The sequence below is a fragment of the Engystomops pustulosus genome, chromosome 5 (assembly GCF_040894005.1).
Source record: "Engystomops pustulosus chromosome 5, aEngPut4.maternal, whole genome shotgun sequence".
Taxonomy (NCBI): Eukaryota; Metazoa; Chordata; class Amphibia; order Anura; family Leptodactylidae; genus Engystomops; species Engystomops pustulosus.
In genome coordinates this window covers 58,289,963-58,306,285 of record NC_092415.1, presented here as the reverse complement: position 1 = coordinate 58,306,285, position 16,323 = coordinate 58,289,963, and the positions used below count along the sequence as shown (strand labels likewise).

The following is a 16,323-nucleotide window of genomic DNA, read 5'->3' as shown; positions in this document are numbered from 1 at the left end:
CTGTGTCATTAGAATCCCTTGTATTGTTGTGTCATCACGTTCCGAAGTCTTCATGATGGATATCAAACTATATCACAATATGGTGCATTATGTAATAATGAAAGTGCAACATCCCCCACCGGGGCGAGGGAGGGAGGGAGCCACAGGATGTAGATCATCAGCCTGGATGCAAGGGCAGGCTGGAAGATAGCTGTGTCCTAGTAGGATGCTTCAGCTTGTCCTGGGTTGCTTCAGATATCACCCTTGAAGGTAGGATGATAACCCCTTTCCTCTCACTGACTAACTCTCTCCACTCAGGCAGGGAGCTGAACTCTCCTGCTGTGGTCTGTCTACCTGTCTAACTAGATTAGACTGCTCTCTAGAAGTTTCCTGACCAGGGGTTTTGTTACTCCCACTGGTCAGGTGGTGGCTACTCCTCCAATTACATCTCAGCTCACAGACATACAGTATAACACATGTGATTGGTTGCTGGAATTGCATCACATAAAACAATTAACTCCTGCCAGGCAGGTTCTACCTTTGCAGTGCTCATCTGTGTTATGTAGTTGTTATGTAGTGACATGCTGTGGGGCTGATCAGACCCTACACAAGCTGCAAGCTACATGGTGGGATGTATTCGCAACCACTCCTCTGCCTTGCATCGGCGAGGGTGTTGCAAAAGCTTTTAGAATCCAATGACCGAACAATTCTGTACGATGTTCCTTTGACTTTTCTGGATACATTTGTATATGCCAAAGTGTGATTGACCTTTATAAATATGGCAAATAGTTTCTAGAATTATATTTTGTTGGATTCATGTAACATACATCACTACTGTGATATTATTCCACAATATAGAGTTTTAGGATGCAAGACTGATGTAATACATTTGTGCTCCACTCTATACTCTATTTATGTGAGCATTAGAGGAAAGAGAAAGAATCAAAACACTTTTTAGTCTTGAGAAGAGATGTCTAATAGGGGACATTATTTATTTGTCTAAATATTAATATATAAATGGTTCTTACAAAAATTGGGTGAAAAGTTGTTCCAAATAAAATTCTCTCAAAAGACAAACAGTAGTCTATCGGTGTCAACCATGTCAAATGTGAATATTCATTCTACTTCCCGTGTCTACTTGTGTTGACACTTTTACTTGCCATTTAAGTCCTACATTCCCAAGGTCACCTTTTTTTAGGACCATCAGATTTCTCTGTCCAATTTTACCGTAATAATCATTTTACCATAAAATCAGAACTAGATATGTAAAGGAAAACCACTTAATTTCTTTTAAACTGAGGAATAGTCACAGAAGGAAGACAATACGGCAAATCAGCTAATCACCAATCATTGCGGAAAATGAGATGGAAAGTCAAGTTTTTTTTTTTTTTAATTGAATCCCATCATGTCATATGCGATTAACATCCATTTAAAGAATATGTCCAAGTTATCTTTTTCTTACTTTTACTATCCCTTAGAATTGCCAAGAGCCAAAAATACCAGACTCTGGTGCAGTTTGTACTCAGGTGACCTCTGAGGCTTGTGATTGGCTAAAGCTGTGACCTGCCATGAACGGGAAGTCACTTCTGACGTCAACCTGTAAAGCAAACACAGAGAGCAATGACTGGTGCTGGAAACAGCAAAGGGGGAAGGGGTGAATAAGCTTTTATGTCTTTTATGACACCTCTACACGCAGGGTTAGACTTAGAATTAATTAGTGAACAACACCTAAAGGTGTGCGCTACATGTATAGGTTAAACAAGGATTGAAGCTGTGATGTGTACTGCCTATTATACATGGTGGAGTTATCTCTGACACTACACCAGGACAAGATATGACCTTAAAGTTACAAAACATTTGGTAATTGGAGGCAAAGAATGTCAAATGCCAAAATGGAAGGTTATTCTCGGGGTAGTTCCTAATAAGATCCATAAGACTTTGTGTTTTACAACTTTTGCTTGAAAGGGACAGAAACACAGGTTTATGTTGAGATACATTTTTGGTGACAATAATTGAGTATTGGATACTTGAAATATAGCCCTAATTTCTTCCTAGACACAACATTATTTACCTATGATCCGTATCATGACCTTAAGTTCCCTCACATAACTGAATGACTCTTTAGAAGGACAGACAGCTTCCTGGGACACAGCATTCCTGTATATAAAAGTAAACAGAGGTGTGAATGAGAATTTACATGGAGACATAAAATTTTCAAGAAGTTGGCCGAAACAAACAAATGCCATAAACAGGTTCCATATTTTAATCTATAAGGCATGGAAAATGACAGAAGGACACCTTCACAATAACACATAAGGGTGATTTAAGGTGATCCTGATGATATGATCCAATAGGAAAATTGTTGTGGATGTTCTGCAAACAGCACAATCATAAATTGAATGAATAAAATCATAAAACACTGCAATAACTTTTTTTTATTTTACAAACATGGGTGGGAATAAGTTTGTTCAGGTTGCCTGTCAAATATTTGGACACTATATTTCCTTGTGTACAGCACTGTAGAAGGGATATTTTACATTGTAGTTATCTGGTCCAGTTCATAAGAGGGATTGTTAGGCAGCTAGTCCCAACTATGTTCAGGTGTCCTAAAGAGATTAGACAACAAGTTTAACAAAACTCGCGAATCCTTTACATTCAGTCTGATACAAGATCCCTGCGGCTGAGCTCCAGAAATGCAGTAGAGGTGCCACATATGTGTCGTGGACATGTGCAAGCAGTTTGCACATAACCTTAGTAAATGTGCCCCTTAGAGTTAGTTAAAATGCAACAAAAATTTAAGGGCATTTTTCTTTTATTTTAAGCTTGGGTTAAATTAACAAAAAAAGGGGGGGGGCTTTTTTGTAAGGTATGCTATATCTTTTCATAGTAACTGAAAATGAATATTATAAATTAATTCCCTATGTTGTGTTGGTCATTTTGATATGTAATATGTATAGTCTCAGCAAAAATGGTGAATATTGCAATGTTTTTTAAAATATAGAGAGGGATTTTTTTATTGGGAAATACTAATGTATGTTTCTACTAATCTATTAGTGTTTTGTGAGTTTTTAGATTGTATGTCCCCCATGAGGTCATTAAAGACCCCTGAAGGACATTTTCACCAATTTTTTTTAAACATTTTTATTATTTTTTTCTCTTACAAGTTTTACCCTGTAACTGGGGCATGTATATTAGAGCCCCGGTTACAGGGGGAAACAAACCCTGAGGTCTGCACCAGAGCTGTACTGGGTCTCAGCAGCTTTCAGCAGGGACCCATCAGCTCTGCTTAACCCTTGCATACACGTCGATGATTGTGTCTGATAGACAGAGACCTGGTTCTGCATCCATGATCAGTGCTGGAGCAGGAGAAACTACAGCAAACCAGAAAGGTATAGCTGCAGACTCTGGACCCGCACCAGCTGATGTCTTGTCAGTGGGTGGTCAGAGAGGAATATTACCCAAAATTATTGCTTTCCAAATTGCTTGGTGATCCCGTTACTAGAATTTTGGTTTCAGGGTTTGTAAACTACATTATATTGCGCTTCTCTTTCCTGTCCAGTTATTGCATTGAGACATGTTTCATATGTAACATCAGGGATCTAGGTCTGTACATATAAACATGCATGATCTTTCCCTTTGGGTCACTGATCCAAGCTACATGTTAACTCTTTTCCTACAATACAACATTGTTTAATCTTCCACACAACGAAAGACCATTTATTCTTGTACAGTACAGTGTTGTTAATAAGAGGAAATGGCCTTCTTAAGTTCAGTCTGTTGTCACTAATGTGACCTGCTCCAGCATGAACTTACAATAATACTGAAACAAAGTGTGATGGATTTCTTACAGTCCTACTGATTAATTTCCTGTCACAGGCTATTTTTTTTCTTTACCATAGACTAATAAAAACTTCCTTGTTACTGGGTAGCTGTCACTGGTTTTCTCCTCTAAAAGCTAAGTTTGTGTGTTAGAAGATTAGGTTGCCCTTTCTAGGGGAAGAGGATTGTTTTTAATATGAAATACATCAAAAGTAAAAGTAGGTGACAAATGTTTAGATTTGTTAAGAACCTCGACTTTGATCAGGGATTTTCTATTTTATTCAAGAGTTTGACAAATGTCCTCTGGCTTAGTCTCAAACATCTTGCGTCTGTCTGCAGAGTACTTACACTGAGTGGAATCCATTTGATCATCCACTTGCCCTGCTCTCTATAGAATACCTGCTCTGCTACTCATAATAGGACTGTTTCTTCATGAATCAGCTGTAGCCGGAAATCTTTATATCCTCTCAGCAATACTATCAAAAAGAATCCTGCCCCATTGGTAACATATATATAATAAGAGAATAATCTAATATTTGGGTTGATCATAGTTAGTATGTAAAAAGTAAGTTGTCTTACGTTGCCCATGCATATGCACTTATCATCTGGTGACATTATATCATCTCAGGGGAACAAGTTGGCTATTGAGGTGTCATGAGTTTCCTGCAACATCATCCATTGTGTGACTTCATACTTTCCAGGAATGATCAGGTACATTAGCTTTAACCTCCCCGATCCCTGTCTTGTGTACTCCAATGCCAGAGTGGTTTGGCAGCATCTTAGTTCTCCCAAAGCCAGTATGAATAGATATGGGGAGGTGAGGAGGAATATATGGATGACCGCCTTTAAAGGGAACCTGTCATCAGAAATTTACCCCACCACCATCAGAAATAATCCACCACCAGTATGTTGCCGAGCAGCTAAACACCTTCTAGATAAGGTTTCTCTTATGACCTAGTGTGGTTGCATCATTCAGAAAATCTATGTAAATTGGTTGTATACATCCAGAGAAATCACTAACCATATACTCTGAAGTCCAATGCATGATGTCAGTCACAGTAGAGAAGGCATTCAGAGGTCCCCACCTTGACTTCAGTGTTATACTCTCCGCCTCCTTGACTTCATACAACCAATTTTCACTTCACTTCAAAGTTGATTTTCTGGACGATGCCATCACACTAGACCATGACAAAAAAAAAACTAGATGGTGTTACGCTAACTAACAATATACTAGTAGTGGTTTATTAGGCCAATTTTTGATTACAGGTTCCCTTTGAAGTAGCTCCACATAAAATAAGCGCAATATCATTGATCTTTGTCTTGACAGTTGATCATGTCTGTACTTCTCTACCTGTGGGTTTGGAATCTGTCATTTCTAACTATTACTCCCTACAGTGATAGAAAAGCCAACACATCCGTTCAATGTTCCTTATTGCAATAATACAATGATAGTTTTTAACAGTTCTGGATTGCTTTTGAGCCAACTCAAATCTATAGTATACCGCCATCTTAAGAATGGGTATACATATAGTGATTTTGGAGACAAATTTTATAATTCCACCGGCTCAACATTCAAACTTCCGTATACATATCTTCTGAAGTATTGGACAGTATTATGATTTGCTCCTATTACATTACAATTTTTCATTGCAATTATTAATTAAAATAATTTATTAGACATTATAATTATAGAAATTATTACAATTTCTCCAGTCATCAGAAAAGGGTGACTTTTAATTGAAATTAAACCTTTCTGTGTTTTTGTCTGAGCCAGATGCCAACTATTGCTTCCAGATAAGGGAGGCATTCCTAAAGAATACCAACCACATGAGCTCACAATGTAGGAAGGTGGGGGAGTATTTCAAGGACATTGCTGAAATGGTCTATAACATAAACAAGTTCATAGTAACATAACTTAGTCCTGGTAATAATCACTATCACTAAACACTTTATCTTCCTTTATTCTTAGAAACAGGCTTCATTATACAGGGTGTAACAAAAATGTCGGGACAGTGAAATATTTGGCAAAATACACATCAGATTTAAAAACTAAAAATATACATGTCAAATATTTTACAAAAATCTATCCATCGCTACCAAACTTGACCCCCTACCCCAACCCCTCTGGAGATGGGGCTGGAGGCAACTTTAATATCTTAAATGGGGCCCACTATTTTTTATTGCAGATTCAGATTCCCCAGGTAAATTGATACATTGGTTTGACCAATTTTTCAATTTTGGTGACAGATGGTGCTGTAATCATCAGAAAATAAAATGTGTACAAAAACGTTGTAAAAGGGGATATTTCTTGAATACACATAATGAATACACATCATACACAAAATCTGAAAAAAGACAGAATATAATATTTTTCTAAAAAATCTATCCAATGTTTTCAAATTCAAGCACTTTAAGTAGAGCATTCAAGAAAACTCTAGGAGGAGATATCTCTGTCCAGGAAAATGTAAAATCTACAATTGCTTTTATAGAAGGTTGACATTGTATGACAAACAAGCTTGGAAAAAACTACAAAGACCATTGTTGATTATAATGATTAAAATTATTATTTATAGTGTACAATGTAGATGTTAATTCAAATTCATATAAAAATGTAGAAATTGACATTTTCCATGTGCTTTAATGATTATTAGGGATTTGTTGATTGCCTTCTTCATTTTCTATTGCATGCATACATATTTTGTATTGAAACATCAGAAACTTTAGCTATAATGAATAAATAGAAAGTACGTGAATAAAGGGTATAATGTAACCAAATGTCTATCCAAGTGGTATTCTCGCAGCTATTCATCATTGATGTGGTATCCAGAAACTTATCTTCCCTACCAGTGATGGTAAAATGTAAGCTGCACGGTAAAACTGATGACTGTTGCAGACCACTTTCTTATAACTAAGCTTAGTCGTATCCTACCATTAATTACTGCTGCTCATCATTTCTAACTCTAAATTGTAAAATCTCCAAATATTTCTAATTAAAAATTATCTGGTCATGATATCACATTTCTATGATGGAACCATGATGATGACCCATCAGCAACTATAAATCCATGCTTAGATCCTCTACAAAAACGGATAAATTCCAGCTCAATGAAACCTATGCAAAAACGGCAGAATGGAAGCTTCCACCTTAGATAATACAACTCTTCAAATCTCAGACTGTGTACAAAACAATTGGTGTAGTTATTAAAGGAGATGAGTCACTTAGCCCCAGATATCTGCTGTTATTAAATCCTCTTTATTCCAGCAGAGGATCTATCTACTCTGGTATATACCTGCATATCCTCACATCTGGACTGCTGTAATGCTCTATACCTGAGCCATCCAGATAAAGAGATACTACACCTTAATTTAGTACAAAATGGTACAGCCAGGTTAAAAGATTTGGAGACAGAGCCGGTGCCGGGGTATTTTTCAACAGCTTCCAATCTCTGGAACTTATAACCTGAACCTGTCAGAGAGATATCCCTGGGGAGTTCTATTAAGATTCAAAAAACATATTTCCAGTGACAACTGGAGACAAACTTCTATACAGAACACAATGCAAAATACTGTTTAACTTACCTTCGAACTGTACCTTAAGTCCACTGTGGGAAAAGTGCATTATACATATTTGTTGTTGTGTCTCCATTGCTGGTATGATAGCTACCATACCAGTAAGGTCTATCTCTCATCTATCTAGCTCTTCTATCTATCTATCTACAGTAAGAAAAGATCCAAGCTGCACTATCAAAAAAGAAAATGGGTAAACAAAAATAGAAAGCGGGTGCATGCCTAAGAGGGCCGGGCATCAGGTCCTTCAATTATAAAGACAAAGGAAAAAAAGCAGCACACCAGATTGTAGTGAAAAAATACCTTAGTGCAGTGATGGCTAACCTATGGCACTGGTGCCAGAGGTGGCACTCAGAGCCCTTTCTGTGGGCACTCGGGCCATGACCAGAGATGACTCCAGTTATCTTCCTGCAGTCCCAGACAGCCCAGGACTTGCTGTGCACAGAGCTATTTTAAAGTGACAGCTGTACCTGGGACTATTTTCTGCTTTATTGGTGTCCTCAGGTGCTGGTATCAATGAAAGCTGTGACAGAGAAGGGAGTATAAATCACAATTTAAATTTCTGTGTTGGCACTTTGCGATAAATAAGGGGGTCTTTGTTGTAGTTTGGGCACTCGGCCTCTACAAGGTTCGCCATCACTGCCTGTGGATTTATTCCATGTGAAAGAGCAACGTTTCGGCTCCAAACAATGAGCCTTTCTCAAGCTGAATATCCATGATTGTGTACAGATATATAAACAAAATGGAGGAGGTCATGTGATCATTAATGACCAATACAGACAAAGTGCAAAGTTCAAGCAATGTGCAAAGTTCAAATAATCATAATGCTCATAAAATTTACTAAAATACAAATATCAAATAGATACATCATTAGATTAAAGTGCATGTGCATGTGTCTCAACATAGTATATCTATACAAATATAGTTTTAGCATACAACGTGATCATCCATTGATGTGTGTGAACACTGACATAGTAAAAGTGAAAAAAAAATTTTTAAAAATCCATAGCTAACAAGCCATAAACAAAGTCCCCATCGTCTCACCACCTTATATCAAAAGAAGAGCTAGTGATAGCCGTGTACACCATCGCACTGGGCTGGCACACATGGTAAAACGCACACCAGGAATGGCGCCTGCGGGTGTGCGGTTCGGCACATTGTAAGTCTATGGGCAGAACCACTGCCAATCAAAAGACTGACAGCAGCTGATGTCCATAGACAAAAAAATATATATATAGAGGATCGCATCGCTGGAACCATGAGTAAATAGATGCGTAATGACAATGTGTATGTTAGTATTCACACTGCAGTATGGGCTAGTCGGTCCAAACAATAAACTGTGGGGAAAACGCACCATGGCAACCTGTGTATCGGCAAGATGTACATATTAGCCACACAGAAAACGCATGATCACCGCAAGGGAACCGCAATTATTGCGAATAGCGCCTAATAAGGCTGGAGGTGCCAGTTTATGTCTAACCCCTTCCCAGGGGAAAAACAAAGAACGGCAAATTACCTCTGTTTTAGTGGTAATAACCACAGCGGTGACAAAACATTAGATGCTGACCCCATAAGAAATAACAATAAATATATGATAAGATGTGACTGCAGATACGAAATACAGAAGGAATCGATGTCAACCCTCTATATAAAAAAAACTATTTTACAGAAAAAAATGTCAATATCACAAATAATAATTAAAAATCACTACAGAGACGAGGAAGACATATGTTCAAGTTGCTTGAGATATGCGACTTCATAATCTGAAAAAAGGAAAACAGACATTATAAAAATGTAAACAACAACAACAATCATATAATTCATAATTCCACCTACATTAGTGGACACAGTGTACATCGCTACATTGGACTGGAGAGGAGAAGCATCAGACCGAACTCAATCTATAATCAACATTTAAGCCATGTGGTTTAAGTGTGTTTAATACAAAAATCCATTTCAATTTCCTGCGTTTCAGAATACGCTCACGGTCCCCACCTCTGCGTAGTGGTGGTATATGATCTATTATACGGAAACGCAACTGCTTCTTAGTGTGTCCAGCCTCAAGAAAATGTTTGGAAACTGGCAAATCCTTACGTCGAGACCGAATTGTGTATCTATGTTGTGTGAACCGCACCTTAAATTCTATCTATCTATCTATCTATCTATCTATCTATCTATCATAATAACAAGAAGAATTCCTTTAGTTATATAGTACACTCAGATTACGCAGCACTGCACAGAGCTTGCCAAATCGGTCCCTGTCCCCAATGGGGCTCACAATCTAATCAATCTACTAGTATGTTTTGGAGTTTGGGAGGAAAACGGAGGAACCGGAGGAAAACCACACAAACACAGAGAGAACATACAAACTCTTTGCAGATGTTGACCCTGGAACTTGAACATCCTTTTATCCAACAAATACTATAAGTACATTTTTATTCTTACTCTTTAAAATACACACATTAAAGATTGATCAGGTGCATAAACAGGAAAGACACATATTAAATGGTATGTATATAGATGATTCTAAGTACAGGTCGTCCCTGGGTTACGTACAAGAAAGGTTCTGCAGATTTGTCCTTATTGGAACTGTATATTTTATCATTGTAATCCCAGCCAGAATTTTTTTGGTCTCTGTGACAATGGGATTTAAAAAATGTTGGGTTGTCATAAGAACCAGGATTAACAATAAAGCTTAATTACAGACACCTGTGATAACTGTTACAGCTGTTTATTGTAGCCTGGGACTAAAGTACAGTAAATTACCAACATCCAGAGGTCCGTTTGTAACTAGGGGTCGTCTGTAAGTCGGGTGTTCTTAAGTAGGGGACCGCCTGTACAAGAGTGCAGACCTACAGTAACTGATATTCCACAAAAAGAGACAGGTAGGTGATCATGGCACTACCAACCACTGACTTAGGCTGATATACACATATGGCACATGTGCAGGAACTGGAATCTGAACGGGTGTTGTGAGTTCCAATAAAACGGTGGCGCTCAAGATCCAAACAGTATTACATCGGTATAGGAAAAGGCAAAAGTGAGTATTACTCTTTGAATAATAAAGAAGAAAAACCTTTGCAACAGGACGTTGGTGAGTGCCATCCTTTCCATATAACTTTTCCTATGCCGAACTACAGTAATTATAGTAAACCTTACATGGGACACAGTAACCAAGCGCAAAAGTTCATCACCATCATTAGGCGTAGTGTGGAAGACTTGGAGAAAAGCTACACATATGCACCATAACCTCTAAACACAACAACCAAATTTTCACCATTATAACAAATAAGGTAACTATGGATCATTTAGTATTCAACCTTTGATGCTGTTTTGAATATCATAGTTAGATTTATAATTAAAATTACTAATATTGTAACCAAACAAGGAAACATATACACTCACCGGCCACTTTATTAGGTACACCATGCAAGTAACGGGTTGGACCCCCCTTTGCCTTCAGAACTGCCTCAATTCTTCGTGGCATAGATACAACAAGGTGCTGGAAGCTCCTCAGAGATTTCGGTCCATATTGACATGATGGCATCACACAGTTGCCGCAGATTTGTCAGCTGCACATCCATGATGCGAATCTCCCGTTCCACCACATCCCAAAGATACTCTATTGGATTGAGATCTGGTGACTGTGGAGGCCATTTGAGTCCAGTGACCTCATTGTCATGTTCAAGAAACCAGTCTGAGATGATTCCAGCTTTATGACATGGCGCATTATCCTGCTGAAAGTAGCCATCAGATGTTGGGTACATTGTGTCATAAAGGGATGGACATGGTCAGCAACAATACTCAGGTAGGCTGTGGCGTTGTACCAAGGGGCCCAAAGAGTGCCAAGAAAATATTCCCCACACCATGACACCACCACCACCAGCCTGAACCGGTGATACAAGGCAGGATGGATCCATGCTTTCATGTTGTTGATGCCAAATTCTGACCCTACCATCCGAATGTCGCAGCAGAAATCGAGACTCATCAGACCATGCAACGTTTTTCCAATCGTCTACTGTCCAATTTCGATGAGCTTGTGCAAATTGTAGCCTGAGTTTCCTGTTCTTAGCTGAAAGGAGTGGCACCCGCTGTGGTCTTCTGCTGCTGTAGCCCATCTGCCTCAAAGTTCGACATACTGTGCGTTCAGAGATGCTCTTCTGCCTACCTTGGTTGTAATGGGTGGCGATTTGAGTCACTGTTGTCTTTCTATCAGCTCGAACCAGTCTGCCCATTCTCCTCTGACCTCTGGCATCAACAAGGCATTTCCGCCCACAGAACTGCCGCTTACTGGATGTTTTTTCTTTTTCGGACCATTCTCTGTAAACCCTAGAGATGGCTGTGCGTGCAAATCCCAGTAGATCAGCAGTTTCTGAAATACTCAGGCCAGCCCTTCTGGCAACAACAACCATGCCACGTTCAAAGGCACTCAAATCACCTTTCTTCCCCATACTGATGCTCGGTTTGAGCTGCAGGAGATTGTCTTGACCATGTCTACATGCCTAAATGCACTGAGTTGCCACCATGTGATTGGCTGATTAGAAATTAAGTGTTAACGAGCAGTTGGACAGGTGTACCTAATAAAGTGGCCGGTGAGTGTAATTAATAATATTAATGAAACTATTATTGGGGCACACATGGTGTTATTCCTGAGGGATTCTACTTTATAGCAGGTCATATGTGAGTTACTATTTTCTTCTTGTGTGATCTGTGTTTTGTCCACACTGGACAAACCCTTTTTAGAAATAAATTCATTTGTTTTTTGGATGATGAGCTTTAACCTCTAGTTAACACTTGTCTCCAGCAGCGAGTTGCATGAGCAGTATATAAGCATTCACCACGTGATGGCCACTGCCAGCTAAGGAAAAATGAAAATAGCAATGAGTCATTCTTGTGTTCTAGTATTTGGGTTTCTAAGCCAATGTAAGCAGAGATATGTGACAAATCACCTTATCCTAATGGCGCAATCTATTATTTTAATGAAGTAGATAAGAATGCTGCTGCCTGCTTCAGGAAATATCTATAAATGAGAAGTGGGGGGGGGAGTGTAGACTTTTTTGGTAGATGTTTTTTCAGGTACTTCCTGAAGAAAGCCTTTTACACCAACTCAAACGCATTTTGTATTCAGGGACAATTTGTGAGTGGAACTTTCCCTCTTTAACATTCCCACTCCCATCAACGTCAGTATGCAGGTCATCAGTAGTCTAGGCATATGATATATCACAGGGACTGATCTGCTGCTGTAGTAATATATTAGTCTGTTGGAATGTCTGGGTTCTCTTTTATTTTATTAGCTTTGTGCTCAGAGCGCTGTGTGTCAGCTTCTTTGTCTTGTGTTGGGACTTTGTAGTTCCCCTAGTTACAAATGTTTACAATGCGCTAACTGGATTACCGAGCAGGACACACAACTAACATTGAAGTACACACACACACATACACGTCCACACACAAACAATACACACAACTGGACAAGATCACATGGCCAGGAAAAAGATTGTATTTTTATTCATATTTTACGCATACCATAGAAAAAGTCTAAATGACTTCTTGTGCCAGTTCTGTTATTCAAGTTTTTTTTAGCTCTTTGGTGTATTTTTTATATCAGATGTTATTATAGTGGCTTCACAGTTAGAGAAAAGTGCTTTCATTTTAGCCCATGAGGTGTTAATGTCTGGAGTGGATTTGCAGCTTTTTGACAAAAAAGTTGCAACTAGTTTATAAGTTTTTCCTGCTCCCTGGGGGAGTGGAGTGGATTTGTGCCTAAATTTGTGACTCTTTAAAAAAATATATTTTCACTTCATAAATCTGTCTCACATCTGGAATCACATAGTAAATCTGAAATAAGTTGTCTACATTCAAAGTGGAGCCCAATTATTCAATGAGGAGGGATAACCCAAGATTCTTACAATTTGCTTTTAATTGATAAGAACTTATTTTAGGATCCCATCACATCTGTCTGTTACATCCGATTTTATTTTTCGCATCACTTTTATCATTTGAGGATTTGAGGATTTAAAAAATATAACACAACTGCTTTATGTGAATATGTGTATTTTATAAAGGAGTCACTCATTGGGTTTTAGTTACAATTCAAAGTTATGTTTTTCAACATTTTTGTTAACATTGAACATTTGACATTTTTTCTTTTTCTTTGAGTATCTGAACTGTTCCCAGGTGATTGTGATTTCTTTATATCATTACAAAACAGTGTTCTAAGAAAAGACCTGGTCTGGTCACCTTATCTGAAGAGACAAATCCAACTCCAAAGGGTTACACTCACCTAGATGTTTGAGTTAAGAGGAGTGGAATGTTTGTACTGTTCCTCTGAAGATTTTTACTTCAAAGAGCAGGTCCAGGCGATTCCTCTGCTCAGTAGTCAATAGTTGTGTGGCTTGAGAACTCAGCAAAAGTTTAAATGAGAAAACCATCAAAAAAATACCTGACCTTTAAGAATCTCTGGAGACACCATTGTAGTACAACCTTGGCTACAATTTTAGTGGCCATATTTTCAAATAACTAAATCACTGTTTAATTCAATTTTTTATCTTGGATTACTATGGTCCATATGACCCCCCCCCCCCCCAATGGTTAATTGTACTGTTAAATGTGACTATTCTGTTCCCCCTGTAGTTCCTCCTGAACTTGTTATAGAAGTATCTATTTATAACTATAACTATTTATTAGGTAATTCTTGTGCTGTTTCTAAAGAACCACCAGAATGAAGGATTGTAAACCAAGCACACTGACATGCTGGTGTATGCCCCCTCTGGCAGAATCTGCTCTTCTTTTAGCTTCTTATGCCCTGGTTTTAACAAAAACAAGGCTTTTAAAATAATACAAATGTATTCGAGGGTCTCCAGGTCCATGGGCGTTAATACAACCTCGAGCCCCTCAGTTTAATTTGCATAATTTGTAAAGACTTTTTCTTAAAAACATGGGCATAGGAAGCTGAAAAGAGCAGAACACATCTGCATGTAAGTGTGCTTTGTTTACAACTTGATTCTGGTGGTAGATGTCCTTTAAAGACACATACTGTGCTACTTACAATTATCTGAGCCATATAGATGGTATTGAACACCCAGGTGTCAATGAAATATGCACTGTGTATATAACTTTGTACTATATATGTGACAACTGTTTTGATATGTGTATTATAATTGGGGTTGATCTGTAGCTGGCGAATGTGGTGCTGGTAAAAACTTGTCCAGATGCCAAGACAAGTAATGATCTGCACAGCAACTATGCTATGTCAGCATTAGTGCAACCATGGATGCTAAACCTCCCAGCATGCACTGCTGCTTAGTTTTTCTACGATTTCTCATTGAAGTGAATTGAACTTGCTGGAAGTTGTAGTTTTCCAACTTCTGGAATGTCCTGAGTTGCTAAAAAAAACCTGGAGAGAGCAATTACTACAGAAGGGACATTCTTCTCACCGAAAAGGTTGCTTTGATATATGCCATTTCTAATCAGGTGCCCTTTGGATATTGGGTCTAGACTTTTCATCATTTCCATTGTATCTCAGAGATGACAAAGTCTGTGAAAGGACCACTACTTAAGAAGAGCCACCACTGTTGTTGCAAATTGTTCCCCTTAGAAACCCAAGATTTTAAATTATTTTGCCTCTCATCTATGGAATCGCCACAAATACTGCCATTATGCAATTACCATGTCTGTTACTCTTAATATTCAAGTCTAAGACTAGCCCAGGCTCTCTATAGCACATAGTAGGGAAGCTTAAAAGTATGTGCATAGATATATGTATCAATACATCATATCAAGCAGTGGGGGTGAACCATCTCTCTGTCCACATGTAGAGGTTAGGGTACTAGGGTTCCTGCACCACTTTAGGGAATCCAGGTAGTAGTTCAGAATTGATGTCAGGCTAAGCAGTGCAATATTATAAGAGAAAGCCCTGGTCATATGGTTATGCAGGGTAATTCCCCATCTCAGGGAGAGTTTCCCCTTACATGTCATTTATATGCTTATGGGAGGGGAGGAGAATCAAATCTTCTAGCATGAGCATGGGAGACAAGAACATTACTAGTGAGCCATGGACTCAACTAAGATTTCCAATAGTGTTATGACCTATACTGATATATAGAGCTGTATCTACTAAGTAGATATCTCTCTATATAATAATATTTTCTTTATTTATATAGCGCACACAGATTACGCAGTGCTACACAGAGCTTGTCGTCCCTGTCCCCAATGGGGTTCACAATCTAATCAACCTACCAGTATGTTTTGGAGTGTGGGAGGAAACTGGAAGACCATGAGGAATCCCCCGGAAAAACGGAGAGAACATACAAACTCTTTGTAGATGTTGACCTTGGGACTTGAATATAACATCACATTGTCCTTTTTAAATGATAAAACCTAGAATTAAAACAATATGCGCGGTCCTTAAAAGTTTTTCTTCTGGCAAAGTATCATTTTGGTATAAAAAATTATGGTACTGTACAAATGATCAATATCAAATTCCTAATCCTCTTATAGAAACATCTCCAGCATAGAGTTCTGACTTCACTGAGTGACTCCAGGCCTCCTCCTGCAGTGCCAGGCAGCCCAGGACATGCCGTGCTCAGCACTATTATAAAGCGATACATCCTGGCCTGTCTGGGGAGTTAATGGTGAATGTATGAATATATCATTGAGAACTCTGCTATTGTGTTTTTCTTTCAAGTCAAAAGATGTTGATCTATTACTGTTCAGGTTTAATCGCCCTGTTGGCACTTTGCGATGGGTTGACTTTGGGTCACAGTTTGGGAACTCATACTAGGCTCACCACCATTGATATAAGGACTCATATATAACTGGGCATGTATATAGTGCCGGTTACTATTACTTCGATAGTATTTTATTATGCAATGCTGCAAGAATTGTCAGAATTTTCTTTATTTATATTGTTATTTATATTACTATTAAGAATGACTGACCCAGAATTAAAGGCTTGCCATC

The 16,323-nt window shown here is 38.4% G+C and overlaps 1 long non-coding RNA gene across 1 annotated transcript in view; it reads right to left on the bottom strand.

The window, feature by feature from the left end:
* Positions 1-1,308: 1,308 nt before the first annotated feature.
* LOC140132824 (uncharacterized) overlaps positions 1,309-16,323 on the bottom strand; it is a 46,933-nt gene continuing 31,918 nt past the window's right edge. The window contains exons 2-3 of the long non-coding RNA XR_011855721.1: positions 2,051-2,136; positions 1,309-1,576 (exon numbers count right to left, since the gene is read on the bottom strand). This is a non-coding gene — a long non-coding RNA (uncharacterized lncRNA). The remainder of the gene's footprint in view (positions 1,577-2,050; positions 2,137-16,323) is intronic.